The sequence below is a fragment of the Hylobates moloch genome, unplaced genomic scaffold (assembly GCF_009828535.3).
Source record: "Hylobates moloch isolate HMO894 unplaced genomic scaffold, HMol_V3 SCAFFOLD_3, whole genome shotgun sequence".
NCBI classification, from domain to species: domain Eukaryota; kingdom Metazoa; phylum Chordata; class Mammalia; order Primates; family Hylobatidae; genus Hylobates; species Hylobates moloch.
The window spans coordinates 45,228,958-45,244,330 of record NW_026652278.1 but is presented as its reverse complement, the minus strand read 5'-3'; the positions used below and the strand labels follow the sequence as shown (position 1 = coordinate 45,244,330).

At 35.2% G+C, this 15,373-nt stretch overlaps 1 protein-coding gene across 1 annotated transcript in view; it reads right to left on the bottom strand.

Moving 5' to 3' along the window:
* Positions 1-15,373, bottom strand: part of RNLS (renalase, FAD dependent amine oxidase) — a 307,643-nt gene that overhangs the window by 216,945 nt on the left and 75,325 nt on the right. The window lies entirely within an intron of this gene.

The window sequence follows — 15,373 nt, the reverse complement described above, 5'->3', positions numbered from 1 at the left end:
GAAGCAGAATGACCAAACTTAGAGACATGATATGTTTTCTTCTCTCCCAGTGTTTACATCAGTTCACTTTCTACCCAGGATAAAGTTCTGAACATGAAATTTTTAATATTTGAAAATGAAGAAATGTATGAAATTATTTAACTATATCTATAACTCAAAACATTTGTGGATGTTACCTACACCAACTGACATTTTATACTAGTAATCTTTTTCAGTTATTTGAGAAATTAAATCAGTATAATGGATTCCTATTTCTTATTATCCTACCAGTACATGTTATTTCTGCTCTGGCATGTGTTCTATTTGTAAACCAGCTTTAAATGAACCATTATGAAAATCTGGTGCATATTTAGAATAGATAATAAATGAATATTTAATAGGAGTTACATGTATTATAATTTTTTTCCATCAATGATGGAAAATTTTTTTGATAATCTAGCAAAGTAGATAATAATTGTAGTAAATGGATATTTAATAGAGGCTTAAGCAGATTATAATCTTGTTTTTCCCCATCTCATACAGATCATCTTCTGATGTTAACAGAAATCATATATAAGAACAGAAGGAAGCATGTAAGTTGTGCATCATCTATTGGTTAATGAATAGCTACAATATGACATCAATTATTGTGATTTAAAAAAAAACACTCAGCAAATTGCCCTCTCCTAGATAATTTTCTAATTTGAAAGTTTCTCATTTTTTTCCTGACCATTTACTTTTTAAAAGATGAGTGATCTATTTGTTCTTGTCATTTTATAAACCAGCTCAAGATTGCTGTATTATATTGTTGCAGGGATAGATCTATGAATTTACGGGCTTTTTTAAATTGTAGGAGAATACAGTTTCCCTTCCATTTCTCTCTCCTTCTCCCTCTCTTTGCTTTTTCACTGTAAGGTCAACAGCTTAAGAGGCACACATCTCAACTACTGTGATTGTTTCCTTATATATGATGGCGGTTGTAAAGTCATTCAGAGCTGCATCTGTCAGTGGTGCTTTCTACCACTGCTGACGACTGGGTTATGAAAACATTCCTGAACAATTCTGAACATTGGCAGACCATAAACAAAATGGAGAACACTGGAAGACATTCAAATGATGATGTCTTAAATCCTGGCTCTAAAATTAAACTAAAAGAAAACTGATTATCCTTTGTCATGATATGCATGCCAAGAGCCATGCATGATATGCACAGTAGACACACACACAAAAATAAGGTAATAAAAATAAGAAACATATGGATTTTGTTAAAACACATGCATTGACAATGACAGATTTTGAAAAGAACAAGGAAAGCAAGAGTTGAGGATATTCAGATTTTGAACAGCACTGTAATCAGCTTCAGAGGACAGAAAGTTCCACAATAGGAAGTTACATGGAAAAATGTTACATACTGTTTGTAAAATGGTGAAAATATGAAAAAGCTTGGTGGCTTTCACTTCCTTAATAATCAGCATATAAATGGAATATTTGTTCACCTATCCCTTCAGTAAGACATTTTCTTCAGTCATGCCATGAACAAGTATCTCTTCTGGGCCAGTGGGGAACAAAAGAATAAGTAAAGAGCTTAAATGTGAGTGAATAAAATTAATAAGAGATTCTGTAATGTAATGGAACCATATTTATTATTTTCTTTTCATTTCATTAAAGTATTTATTTGAACCTCTACTTACTTTTAGAAAACACTCATTGCATTTTTTCTAAGGTGACTCAAGATTATTCAGAAATTATGTGTTAAGTTTTTCTGAATATGAATGGTACATATTCAAAAACCAGTCTGGTGGAGGAACTATTTTCAAGGAGTAATATTACCAGTGTGGTGGAGATACATCAGAAGAGCATTAGAGTTGGGCCTAGAGACCTTGGCCAAGTTGTGGTATCAATGTTCACCAATTGTGTGATTTGGAAGCAACTCTGACAGGTGCCTGCCAAATTTAGTGGTGAACCCTTTCTCTAGACCAGACTTAAGTTTTGGTTCTTTTAAATTAAATAGTTCAGCAGAAATTTCAGGACACCAAGAAAACAGCCAAGGGTTACTCTGAGGTCCATATATTCTTTACTCAGGAGAATGATTAACAACATTCAACTACTGCCACTTCCTTCTTATGTCTGAAAAAGTCTAGGCATCCTTCCCCAAATTTTTACAGGTTTGACACTTAGATTTGCCTCTAATTCAGCAACTACTTGGAAGGGGAAAGATGTCCTATATATTTTTTATAACCTCTCCTACAACAGATATAATTCCTAGTGATGACAGCAAATCCTATTTCCATTACCTAATTTTAGATATGTTAAACATCCCACTCTTTTTTTTAAGAAGCAATGTTAAATAATAAACTGGTACAACTTCTGGACAAAGATTTTTGTACAGGGACTTTCCAAGCATTGCATGTTTTACTTGTTGCAAAAATGTGAAAGTTATCTTTCTGAGAAAGGTACACACAGATGTTGATATGACTTGAGAAAAATAGTCAATAGAGTCAATTTGTTATCTCCGTCTTTAGCTACAGGAGGGAGGGGGGATCATTAGATAAACCAAGTACGACAAGGAGGCTTTGGGTCTATAACTCTTACAGCAAATGGTTATATTATGTTAGACAAGTAGATTAAACTTTAAAAGCTTCAGATATTATCTTTGTAAAAAAATGTATATAACACATCTGCTCTCATTACTGCACAAGGATTATGTCAAAGTAAATCATCTCCATTTAAGTGAGTGGAACATACTGAAAAGAAATCCAAAAGGGCTACCAGTGGGGGATGAGAGGGGAGGAAAATTTGCAGAGAAGGAGAGAATATAGAAATGGAAATGAGAGAGAGCAGTGTATTGAGAGGAGGGCAGCATAAGAATGAGTAAAGAAGAGTGGGGCAGGAATGGGATGAGAAATGGAAGGGATATGGAAAATTGGTTTGGGTTTAGCTAGGGCAAAGCCCAAGTGACAAGGAATCCATGGTTAAGGGCAGTATGACTGGAAATGAGCGAATTTAGGAATATGCATCCCAGCAATTTTTTCTTTTGGTTCAGGATTTTGGTGAGTGTCAGGTGTCGGCTTCAAGTGGGAATTTTGAAAGAAAAAAAGACAGAACATATTTGAAAAACTGGGGCAGGATAGAGGAAGGCAGCTTTAAAAAGTCGTGGTTGGGGATGCAAAAGACAAAAAGGGAAATAAGACAAACATTTTTAACTTGTCTGTTTTGCCTTCCATATGGGTTGCAGAAGGCAAAGGGGACAGAAGGAAGAGGGGAGAGAACATTTATGCAGCTTCTGGAAGGGGAGAAGTACCCCAGAAAAACACTTGTAAGGGAAAACAATTTGAAATTATCTATGAAAGGTAGAGAGCAATTACCCAACAGACAGAGTGGTTATAGACAAGACTGTATGAATCCAAGTCAGTAATTAAAACCCCAGGAATTAAGGAATTGATAAGATCTTCAAGTTGTAAAACTGGGTTCCCTTGGGGGATTATATTATGAGAAAAGAACCGAAAATTTCCAAGAGAACTATTTAGAATTTCATTAACCTGGCAAATGCTAAACCCAGTGCATACTTCAGGAATGGCATAGCAGAAGGAAGAAGCAGTGGCCTGATGCTTTACTTCTTCAGACACTGAAATGCAGAAAAACTAGCCTGGTTAACTTCTGGACTGGAGAATATGAACTTGAACCAGAATTGGAGAAAGGAAGGCAGGATGCTGTTAAGAATTTGATGAAACTATAAGCTCTCTCTCAAGGGAAATGCACAAAAATCTGCATACAATTTCTAAGACTTCAGAATCTATCTGTGGCCATGTTCCCCACCCCATCCCCACATGCAACAGGCAACACACAGCATTCCTTCTAAAGAACACTTGATTTCATAGAGGAGAAGGGTTAAAGCTGGGATAGGCAAATACATGCTCTATGGCTCAAGAAATAATACTAATAAATAGAGTTTAAGAGCATCTTCCTATGATATGCAGCCAGAGAAGGTTTCAAGTTTGAGAACTATAATCTTAGCCTTTCTTATGAGGGATACTATGTGGAACTCTTGTGGCAATATAAACATAGCTATGGAGATGGTCAAAGAGTAAGGCATTCTAAAAGGGAGGAAAGGATAGGCACACTAAAGTTTTGGAACCTCTAATTGAATATATTGTTACCCTGAGAAACATATTAAAATGAAAATGAAAGAAAAGAGAAAAATGAACACATTATGTAATGAGTCCCAGTAAGAATGAACCTGATTGCTAGTAGCATCAGAGGTGGGGTCAGATACGGAGTCTGAAGTAAATGGAAAATGAATAAATTAATTTTTAAAAATGAGTTCAAAGTTGTTTTGGAAGACAAATGGAAATTGTTGAAAATATTATAGAAATACAACTTAACAGTAATACAGATAATGAACACAAGTCAGTTTCCTGGAAGCAGAGGGGTAGACAGAAACAATGCAGAATTCACTTATTCTAATTTTTATAATTCTAAGTTTAACATTAAGACAAAAGAAGATGGCAACCACTGGAAAGTAGGCTTCAAATCACAGTAGCCCTCACTGAAAGATTTATAATGCCTTGATTTTGGTTAGTAGGTTGATTCAAATACATAAATAAATAAATATAAATAAATAAGATAGCTTGATGAAGGTGATTTTCAAAAGCTAAAAGGGGAGAGATACAAAAAGGGAGGATAAGTAAAGCAAATAACAGAGTTGGAAAATAAATGCCAAGATTTAAAACAACAACAACAAAAATGGGAAAGTCTTTTAACAACAGAGTCGTCAAAGGCCTAAACTTAAGAAATAGAAATGGATGGATTGGAGGACATGGTCATCACAAAGAAAAGATTTTTGTTTAAAACCAGGAACACGCAGGAGAAAAACTAGGACAAAGCAGAAATGTCATGTGAAATATCTTACATAACAAGCTGATGGCTTAAGCCAATAAAAGTTCTGGGAGAAAAGAAGCACCTGTCCAAAGAGAAGGTGTGAGGAGGAAGAGACACAACACCACCTGGTCTCTGAATATACCATAAAAAAAGTTTGTGCCAACTAGCTATAATTTTGGGAAAAAAAAAAAAAACTTTGAGTAAAGTATTTATAAAATAGTGTTCGAGAGGTTATTGAAGAGAAAAAAAAAAAAGTCCTAGTCAAGAGCATAAAATTTATCTGGATATGATTCAGGCAAGAATCAATGAATGCTAAAAACCAGTAGGTGAAAGTTTGATGAGAAACAGGATATTTACATAGTTTCAAAGTATCTCCCAACAAATTACTTATTAATTACAAAGGGAAAAATAGTAGCCTAAGAATGAAGAAATCTGACAAACCACCTGGACCAAGTGATCATCACCAGCTAACATAGCCAAGTTAACATCACCAGTGATGGTATATATCAATATTATGTGTCTCCTTAACATAAAGTACTGAGAAGGACACAATTTAACATCTGGCTCAAAAATGCAAAGCCTGAATCTAATTGTGAGGAAACATCAGACAAACCCAAATGAAGGGCCACTTTGGATTAAAACTTTCTGGTATTCTTCAACTTTTCAAATATACCAGGGTCATGAAAGAAAAAGAAAGACCAAGGAATAGTTCTAGATTAAAGAAAATCAAAGAAACAACTAGACATAATATGTGCTCCTGAAGCAGAAAAAGTTTTTTTTTTCTGTTGTTATAAAGGGCATTACTGAGACAATTGGTGAAATTTGAATAAGGTCTGCATACCAGATAATAATATTGTAATTATGTTACTGATTTTGATAATCGTCAAAATGTAATTATTGTCAATATGTAACCATCTTACTAATTTTGACAATTGTCCTATGCATGGTTATTTACAAAAATGCTCGTTTTAAGAAGATACACAATGGAGTATATAAAGATAGGAGGTGTCACTTCTACAAATTACTCTTGAACAGTTCAAAAAGAAAGACTAATGTGTGTATATATGTAGAGAGATTGATAAAACAAATGTAAAGGTTAACATTTGGGGAATCTGGGTGAAAGATGTATAGGAATTCTTTGTAAATCTTTTCCTAAACCCTAAGTCTAAAATTATTCCAAAATTATAAACTAAAAATTATCTGGAAAGAACAAACTAAAACAACTCATGAACTTTGATTAGATCTTGGTTCAGGGAATAAAACCACTATGAAAGACATTTTGAGAGAAGTGGGAAAATCTGATTATAGATAAAATATGAGATGAAATTATGGAATTATTATAATTTTTCTCAACTTTGACAACGGTAGTGTGCTTATGCAGGGGAATGTCCTTAGTCTTAGAAGATCAGTGCTGAAGTGATTAAAAGTAAAAGTGTTATGCACATGGAGGAGTCCATTGTCGCTCACAAAGTATGGCAGTAGCAGCTAGACACTTCTCCACTCTCTATTGCTCTGCTCAACATAGTATTTTCTACCTTCCTTACTTAGGTAGGCATGGCATTTCTCTGCTAGTGATTGTCTTGATCTCTCAGGGTGCAAAGCTTCCCATTTGTTTAACACTGTTAGAAGGTTTTAAAGCAGAATTTCTCAGTTCCAGTGAGTCTCAAAATTTAGTGAAAATGGCTTCTGAGCATTTCTTTATAGTTCTTCCTCCCCCAGCTCTCTCCAAACAACCTGCCCCAGATTCAGGCCTGTGTTCGTAACAGCTAATATGTTAGAAGTTCTTACAAAAAATTTTTGTTATTGTGAGTGCTTTATCAGATCTGGCTTTTTATTTTATTTTATTTTATTTTTTGCAGGGGTTGGGTGAGGCACAGGAATGCATTCTCCCCCCTCCCCTCCCCTGTCTTGGGATGTTTCTCAGCTGTTCTTTTAATAGACTTCTTTGGACCATCCCCACAGTAACCAGATCGAAGTGAACTCCAGAAGTGAATGCTGCCTGAGCTATTTCTCAAGAGGATTTTCAGTGCTTCTCCCTAGCCTACCACCTGGGCAGTCAACTTCTGCCAGCCCTGACCCAGCACATCTGTCTTCATATGCTTGTGCCCCAGCAGTGGGCCCCACTTATCATCCAGCTGAAATTCCAAGAAGTACATATAAGAAATAGGCAGACAAGCAAGAAGGGTATACTGCAGTCTAAAGACAAGTGTCAAACAGATAAAAGAGGGTAAGCAATACTTTTTGCATATACTTACAAGCTATGCAGGTTTTTAAAAATTCTTCTACTGGCAGGTGAGGCTTGGAGAAAGAATTCTAAGAATGTATGATCATAAGTAGCCTTTACAGTCAACCTGTAAAGATTTAATGAGAGCAAAGCTCTGCCTCTAGTTAGTATACAATTTTAACAGTGTTTACTAAGCAGCCATTTATGTCGATGCATGAAACAGAAGTTCTGAATAACGAGACATAAAATTTGAGGGCTTATTCTCAAATAATTTAGTTATAAGTTAGTTCCTGGTGTAGTCTGAACAGGAGGTCACTGATTCATTATTTCACTGACAAATCATCTCCTACACTAATTCCACAGGAGGTATTCAGGAGAGCCATATGACTCATTTAGAACACTGAGATTAAGACAAAAGATACAATTTGTTCCAGCTAAATGAACTCATCTGCATTTGAAGCATCTGTATTTTCCAAACTAGAAGTAAACTTTCCTCTTCAGTGATTTTGGACTAAATTGGAGTCAGTTCTGGACTCTTGTTTAGGAACACGTGATGGGGTTGTGAATGTTTCTCTAATCGCCTGGATTTTTTAGTTGCATTTCAACTTTTATATCCTTGTTTTATTTCCCTCAAGACAAAAGCAATTTTTTAAAACTGCAGATACAAACTAAGGCAAGCAAATCATGCTATTTATATTGACAACTCTCTGAAAATAGAAATATATTGGGTTGATGCAAAAGTAATTGTGCTTTTTGCCATTTTAATGGCAAAACTAATAACCTAATAACTTTCAATCATTAGTGTTTAATCCAAAGACTCATTTTAAATAATCATCCTCTCCAAAAAGTTTGACTTGGTTGTTTTATTTTTCCTCTGATCTTACCTCTTTAAGAGATTACTCACAAGTAATGTAGTAGTAGGAGATATGCAATGGTTGTGTAACTTGGTCTAGCAATTGCATAAATTGGATTTGCTTTCCCTTATCCTAAATAAACAGCCATCTATGTAATGAGATTATTGTTTTAATTTAGGGGGAGATATATAATGTGTGTATATCTACATATTTATGTATATATATGTGTATGTATATATCTCTCTATATATGTGTGTGTGTATATATGTACACTAAACACCGTACCTAATTCACAAGTGCTTAATGTAAGTCAGCCATTATTATTATTTTGAAACTACTGAACTAGAAGCTTCCTCTTGCTTATTATTAGAAAAGGTTAATCTCAACAATACTAATTTAACTCCATACCAAAAGGAAACTGATTTGATCACCTGGGGATATATACATGATCAATAATTATGAATTAGCTGTAAAAGTCATTACCTTTAATAATTTAGTCATTATCTGTGTCCCTGTCATCAAAATGGTGATACTACCTATATCTCATAATTTGGTTGTGAAGAAAATATTTCACATTAGACATTCAATTAACTGTTAGTTCTCTCCCCAAACACTATTCCTTCCACAGCAATGCAAAGAGTAGTATACAATCTTTTTCACAAAATCGATTTTACTTGAATAATGAAGTGGCCAAATGGTAACACCCTAATTCTCAAGAGTCTGGATTCTTAAACACTCTCTCAGTATTCCTGAACAGATTGGAAAAATTAAGATAATGACTGCCCATTGCACCCCTGAGTTCCCCTAAGGTCTACGGATACATTTAAGTGAGTTGATCTTCTGAACCACAATGCGTTAGTTCTTAAAATATCTTCATCATTTGCACATTTTGTATTCAAAGCGTGTGGATTCCTCTTTAATTCATAACCTAAAACCCTGGTACACATCAGACATCATCTATAAAATGAACAATTTTCAGCACTTGCCAAGACTAGCTTGAAACATTTGATTCTTTAAAAAAAGCAAACAATTATCTATTTCTCTATATTTCCAAAGCTCTCTCTTATTTTGCTCATCCAGACAAGAAATTTGTTCCATATGATCTTCACTCCCTGTTGAGACCTGGTATTATGGAAACAGCCCAATTCTGTTTACTTTTATTATAACACTTATTGCATATCTGTCTCCTCTATTAGTTTACAAGTTTCTGGAGGAAATGGAGCATAATATAAGAACATCACATTCATCTTTGTATCCATTGTCCTGCCTTACTTGTAAGGATGTCCTCGCTATAAATCCACACAAGATATATCAAATTAGGGTCCATCTATCACTGAAATCAGAAACACCCAGGGGTACTTGTTTAAAATGCAGATTTCTTTATTCTGTCCAAATATTCTAAATTATAATGGCTATGCTGTGGCTTGAATATGGTTTGTCTCTACCAAAACTCCTGTTGAAATTTGATCCCCAATGTGGCAGTGTAAGGAGGAGGCATTTCGGTCATCTGGGCAGATCCCTCATGAATAGATTAATGCCCTTTAGCATTAAAGGTGGGATAGGGTTGAATGAGTTCTCCTGGGAGGTGGGCAGGGGGCAGGGTGGGGAGGTGAGGAGGGGGAATAGATTACTTCCTGAAGAGCAGAGAGTAGGTTGTTAAAAAGAGCATGGCTTCCTAGGTTTATCTCTCTTGCTTTCTCTCTAATGCATCCTCAGTCTCTACATGATCCCTTTGCACAAGGCTGCTCCTCTTTCGCTTTCCACCTTGAGTGGAAGTAGCATGAGGCCCTCACCAGATGTAGCTGCCCAGTCTTGGACTTTTCAGCCAACAGAATCATAAGCCAAATAAACCTCTTTTCTTTATAAATTATCCAGCCTCAGGTATTTTGTTGTAGCAATACAAAACAGACTAAGACAGGCTGGTATTGGGCACTGGGACATTTTATCATGCTCTACAGGTGATTCTGTGTATAATAAAGTTTTGGAATCCTATCACAGAAGAAGGGCTACACATTAGGAACCTGAGGTTCTTCCTGATGACCCAGAAAACCTCATAGTTCTCAGAAGAATAACAAGTCTGTTTTTTCCCAATGATCAAAAACACATATTCTCTGATCACAATAAATCTTTAAAAACAAAAAATGAAAATATAGGGAGAGAGAAGTTTTTTTTTTCTTTTTCTTTTATATTTTGCATATAGGAAAACTTTAAACAAATACATAAAAGTAGATTAAATACAACTGTGATTCCCCAGGTACTGGCCCATCACCTAGCTTCACCAATCAATTCATAGCCAATCTTTTTTTTATCTATCACTACCCATGTCCCAACTCCAAACAAGCTTTCTTTTAAAATCATTGTCCTGGCCAGGTGTGGTGGCTCACGCCTGTAATCCCAGCACTTTGGTAGGCCAAGGTGGGAGGACTACTTGGGGTCAAGAGTTTGAGATCAGTCTGGCCAACATAGTGAAACCCCGTATCTACTAAAAATACAAAAACTAGCTGGGAATGGTGGTGCATGCCTGTAATCCCAGCTACTTGGGAGGCTGAGGCATGAGAATCACTTGAACATGGGAGGCAGAGGTTGCAGTGAGCTGAGATTGCACCACTGCACTCTAGTCTGGGTGACAAAGTGAAACTGTTTCAAAAATAGAAAATAGAAATAAAAATAAAAATAAATCATTGTCCTCAAAGCTTTAAACAAAAGCTAAGATACTGAAAAACAAAAGCTAAGATACTGAAAAACTGCTAAGACAAACTACTCAAATTTTTTAAAATATTGAATATAATTATACAAATAGATTTATAACCTGGAACCATCATTAGAACTACAAAGCTGCAATTCAATGGATGTGTAGTTCCACTCTAGAGCAAGTACAAGATGGTTGTTAGGACTCCAATGAGATAATATTTGTAACAGCATCTAGCACAGGTGCTATCATACATAGAACAAATGTTGTGAGCTTGAGGACTGTGAATAAGACAATGTGGTAGTTTTCAAGATATGTTCACATCTTTTTGACACTTCTCTTTTCAGTAGGTAGAGATTATTCCCTCCCCTTCCCTTGAGTATGGGCTGGACGTGGTGACTCACTTCTAGTTTAATAAAATATAGCAGACAGGATTGGATGTCACTGCTAACATTAGGTTATAAAATGACTATGGTTTTTGCCTTAGATGTGGGGATAGGTAGATGAATATGCTTTCTCTCTCATCATATTCTATAGGAAGATAGCTACCATGTCAGAAAGCAGCCCTGGGGAGAGGGAAGCCAACTGCCATGTCTTGAGGATTCTCAGGTAGCCTATGGAGAAACAGCAAGAAACAAAAGCCTGCCAGCAACCACGTGAGTGAGCTAGGAAGTAGATTTTCTAGCCCCAACTAAACCTTATGAAAACTAGCCCATAGCTTCATTTCAAACTCATGAGAGATACTGAATCAAGACAGCTAAGCTACTTCCGTTACTTATAACAGCAAAACTTTGGGAACAACCTAAACGTCCACCCCTAGGAGACTGGTTAAATTGCCTACAGTGCATGCACAATGGGTTATATGTACCTGTGAGAAAAAAGAAGGAAGATCTTTATGAGTTGACACTAGAGTGATTCCCAGGATATAATGTTAGGTTTTTTTTTTTTTTTTTTTTTAAAAAGATGCGAAAGAATGTATAATGAATAATATGCCTCTTTTGTATAATAAATAGGGGTAAATGTTTATATTTTTATTTACTTTTATCAAAAAGAAGCACAGGAAAATAAACCTGAAACTAATAAATACAAATAGAATGGAAACTTTTCCATTTTTACGTAGTTTGACTATGGAAATAATTTACATATTCAAAAATTAAATTAAAATAGTTGGAAAAAGCAAACCCTAAAAGGGAACAATAAAGAAGCAATTGTAGTACACTCTATATCAAGTTGATAATACAAACAAAAATGATAATTAAAGGAACTCTTGCATTCAGCACTCAGACTGTGTACACTCTACTAAATTTGAAGAACAATAATTGTAAGAAAATCTAATTTTCTCAATAGTTTTGTTATTGTTGGTTGAAGTATTATTGCTGTAATTCTGAATCTATTTTGTATGTATTGGAGCAAATTAGACAGAGAGAGAGAGAGAGAGTGTGTGTGTGTGTGTGTGTGTGTGTGTGTGTGTGTGTGTAGATACTTTTATTTTTTTAAGTATCAGGGTTCTCACTGTAGATAAATGTGGATGCCAATAGGATCTGGGGGGAGATGACGAAGAAACCTGTGGTGCCGCATTTGAACTGGAGTTTGACAGCATGATCTCATCACTTCTTAAAAAATTAAATCTATGGTCTGTCTTAGTAGCAATGACATTCCAAATAGCAACAAGAACCCCAAAAACCCACATACTGGCTTCTAAGTAACATTCCCTATTAAAAGAAACCAACTAAAAGAAATGGTTGATTCCAGATCTAGGGCAGAAAAAGAACAAGGTAAGATTTGAATACCTTTTGCCAGAAAGCCAGGAAGTGCTTAACAATAGCTATGGCATCATCTCAAAAGAACACAGGAGAGGTTCTCAATTAAAAAAAAAAAAAATAGAATCTGGAAGCTTCAAAAAGAATAACAATGGTAATAAATCATAACACTGGGAGGTAAAGAGAGGGAAAGGAGGAGAGGTAGAGGAAGAGAGAGAAAGAGAAGTAGCAGAGACACTCTGTGTTTGTGAGTGTGCGTGAGACAGAGAAAAACTGTGTGCATGTGTGTCGGAGAAAGGGAGGAAGGGAAGGAGAGAGAGAGAGGAGGAGGAGGGGAGAAAGAGAGAGAGGAGGAGGGAAGAAAGTAGGGCAGAGAGAAAGGATGATTCAAGGAAGAGAGAGGAGAGGGTGGGACAGAAGAAGGAATAATAACAAAAAAGGTTTTTTAAAGAATAATGACAATTAATTCAGGCAAGGTTCATCACTGGATGTTAAAACCTGGTTGTTAAGGAACAGAAATTTATATCACCTTCCCCTTAATGATTATTTATTAATTTCGGAGAATAAATCCCACAGATAACTTATTAATTACAAAGGAGAAAAAATGAACGTTTACAACGGAGAGATCTAGCAGTCACTATGTCAACCAAATGATCAAACTTGGCACTAATAGTAAAACCAGATGCCACCATGTGTCCTTGATGTAATGCAATAAGGAATGCACATGTCATCTATGTGAAAAATGTGAAACCCAGTGGTTCTCAAAGTGTAGTCCTGAGACAGCAGCATGGGTATTACCTGTGAACTTGTCAGAAATTCAAATGACTGGGCTCCAACACAGATCCCAGGAACTCTGGGGGTGGGCCAAGCCATCTATGTTTAACAATCCCTCTAGATGGCTCTGAAATACCCTAAAGTTTGAGAACCACTGGTTTAACCTGAATTTAATAAGGAAACAGTGAGACAAATCCAGACTTTCATATATATTCTACTGACCTGAACTCTTCAAAAAAGTCAAGGTCACAAAGAACAAAAAAAACAGAGCCAGGAAGAAATGGTGGAAGGAAACTTTAGATTAAACTAAAAAGGCATAACAACCTAATACAATGAGTAGATTTTAATTGGATCCTGAATTAAAAAGAGAATCAAAACTAAGAGAATTTTCAAGGCAACTGAGAAAACTGAAATACGGACTTTATGTTAGATCACAGTGTGCATTTATCATTACCTATCTTAGATGTAATAATGTATTTTGATTATAAAACAGAATATCCTTATTTTTAAGTGATGTATGCTGAAGTACTAAGGGATAAAATGTCATAATATCTACAACTTAGCAACTTTCAAATGATTCAGGAAAAATAAAATGAGAAAAAATTAAAAAATAAATAAGAATTTAAAAATAAATAAATTCTATACATTTATATCTATATATAAGAAGAGAAAATAAGTCAGAAGCAATGGTAACAATTGATACATTAAGGCAAAAGATGTCTTTTTTCCAACTGTTTTTCGACTTTTCTATATTTGAAACATTTTCATAATAAAAAGGTGGACAAAATTTCATGCAACACATGCCTAGAAATTGGAAAAGGGTGAGTATTCTAAAAAACCAAAAAATCAGAAAACAAAGTAAGTCTGTAAGTTTATGTTTTCAAAGTGAAAGACTAAAGCATTCTGAGGCAACTAAAATGCTCAACCACTGAAGTGGCAGAGTGGAGGGACGGGGTTGGTCACTTACTGAGCTCTGACAGAATTTCCAGCTCATAGCTTATAGCCACCCACATGTGAACTATATTAAAAAGTGCTGCACTTCACTACAGAGTTTTCCTTCACTACAGAGGAAATGCAGAGAGTCAATAACATCATCAACCATAAGCTTTTAAGGTTCAGCATCCTAATAAAACTGATGAATCTTGACTTGCAGCCTCAGCAGTTAAATTACTGCTATGAAAATCACTGCCAATGGCCAAGTTGCATGAAAGAATAATTATACATGTTTACTGTTAACCATCAGTCAAGTCCAAGAGCTATGAGAGATGAAATATAAAATGTAATAAATGTGAATGTCATCTGAGGGCACACCTGTCCCAAAGACACACACACGCACACACACACACACAATGAATATAATAATTTTCTTTGAATATTTTTCCTGGTAATTAAAAAAAGCTATTGAAAAATACAAAACAGTAAATCCTAAATGATACTCCTAAAAGAAGGTGTCCAATCAGCTGTAAACAAATCAATAAGAAAGTGCTATGATAGGGTAATGCTAATAAAGTATTAAACCTTTTCTTTTGCAATCATTTGTTCTTGAGCAACTGTACTATCCATAGCAAGACACTCTCCCCATATTTAAAGTGCATGATTTATGGCTCACTTTCTTCCACAGCTTTTATGAGAAGGCATTTTTTAGATGTCCCATGTGAGTTGCTAACATCTGCACTGATGAAAGAATTGTAAAGTGCAAAATTCACAAAGGATTACCACTATCAGGTTTTTAAAAAGAGATACATTATAATTTGATGTACTGATAGTTTTTGAAGTACTTTCCAATGTAAACTTCAAAAGATCATAATGAATATTTAATTTCAATCACAGCACACATTGAGAGTTCAAAATTACTGGCCACTAGGAAACTAAATCTACTGATAAAAGAATGCAACCACTTATTACAGCCACAAGCATGATTTTGAGCTATGATTATATGTAAATCTAATGTCTCTACAATTGATAACAGTGGGATTAACTGGATATTTCTGCAACCTTAAAACAGAGTAAACAGTCAATAGTGAGAGGAGTTAATTAGTTAATAGCAGTTGCAGCTGCAAAATGAATCACCATTCTTTGAAAGTCTGAATTTTAATTTTGAGTGGTCTCTGTATTTTAAGTAAGCACTATGTTGAAAGCTTTTATTAGTAAGTCTCTTATCCTGTCTTCAGTTGCCAACTGTGTATGTGCTGGACTTGGGAAAAATAATGAATTC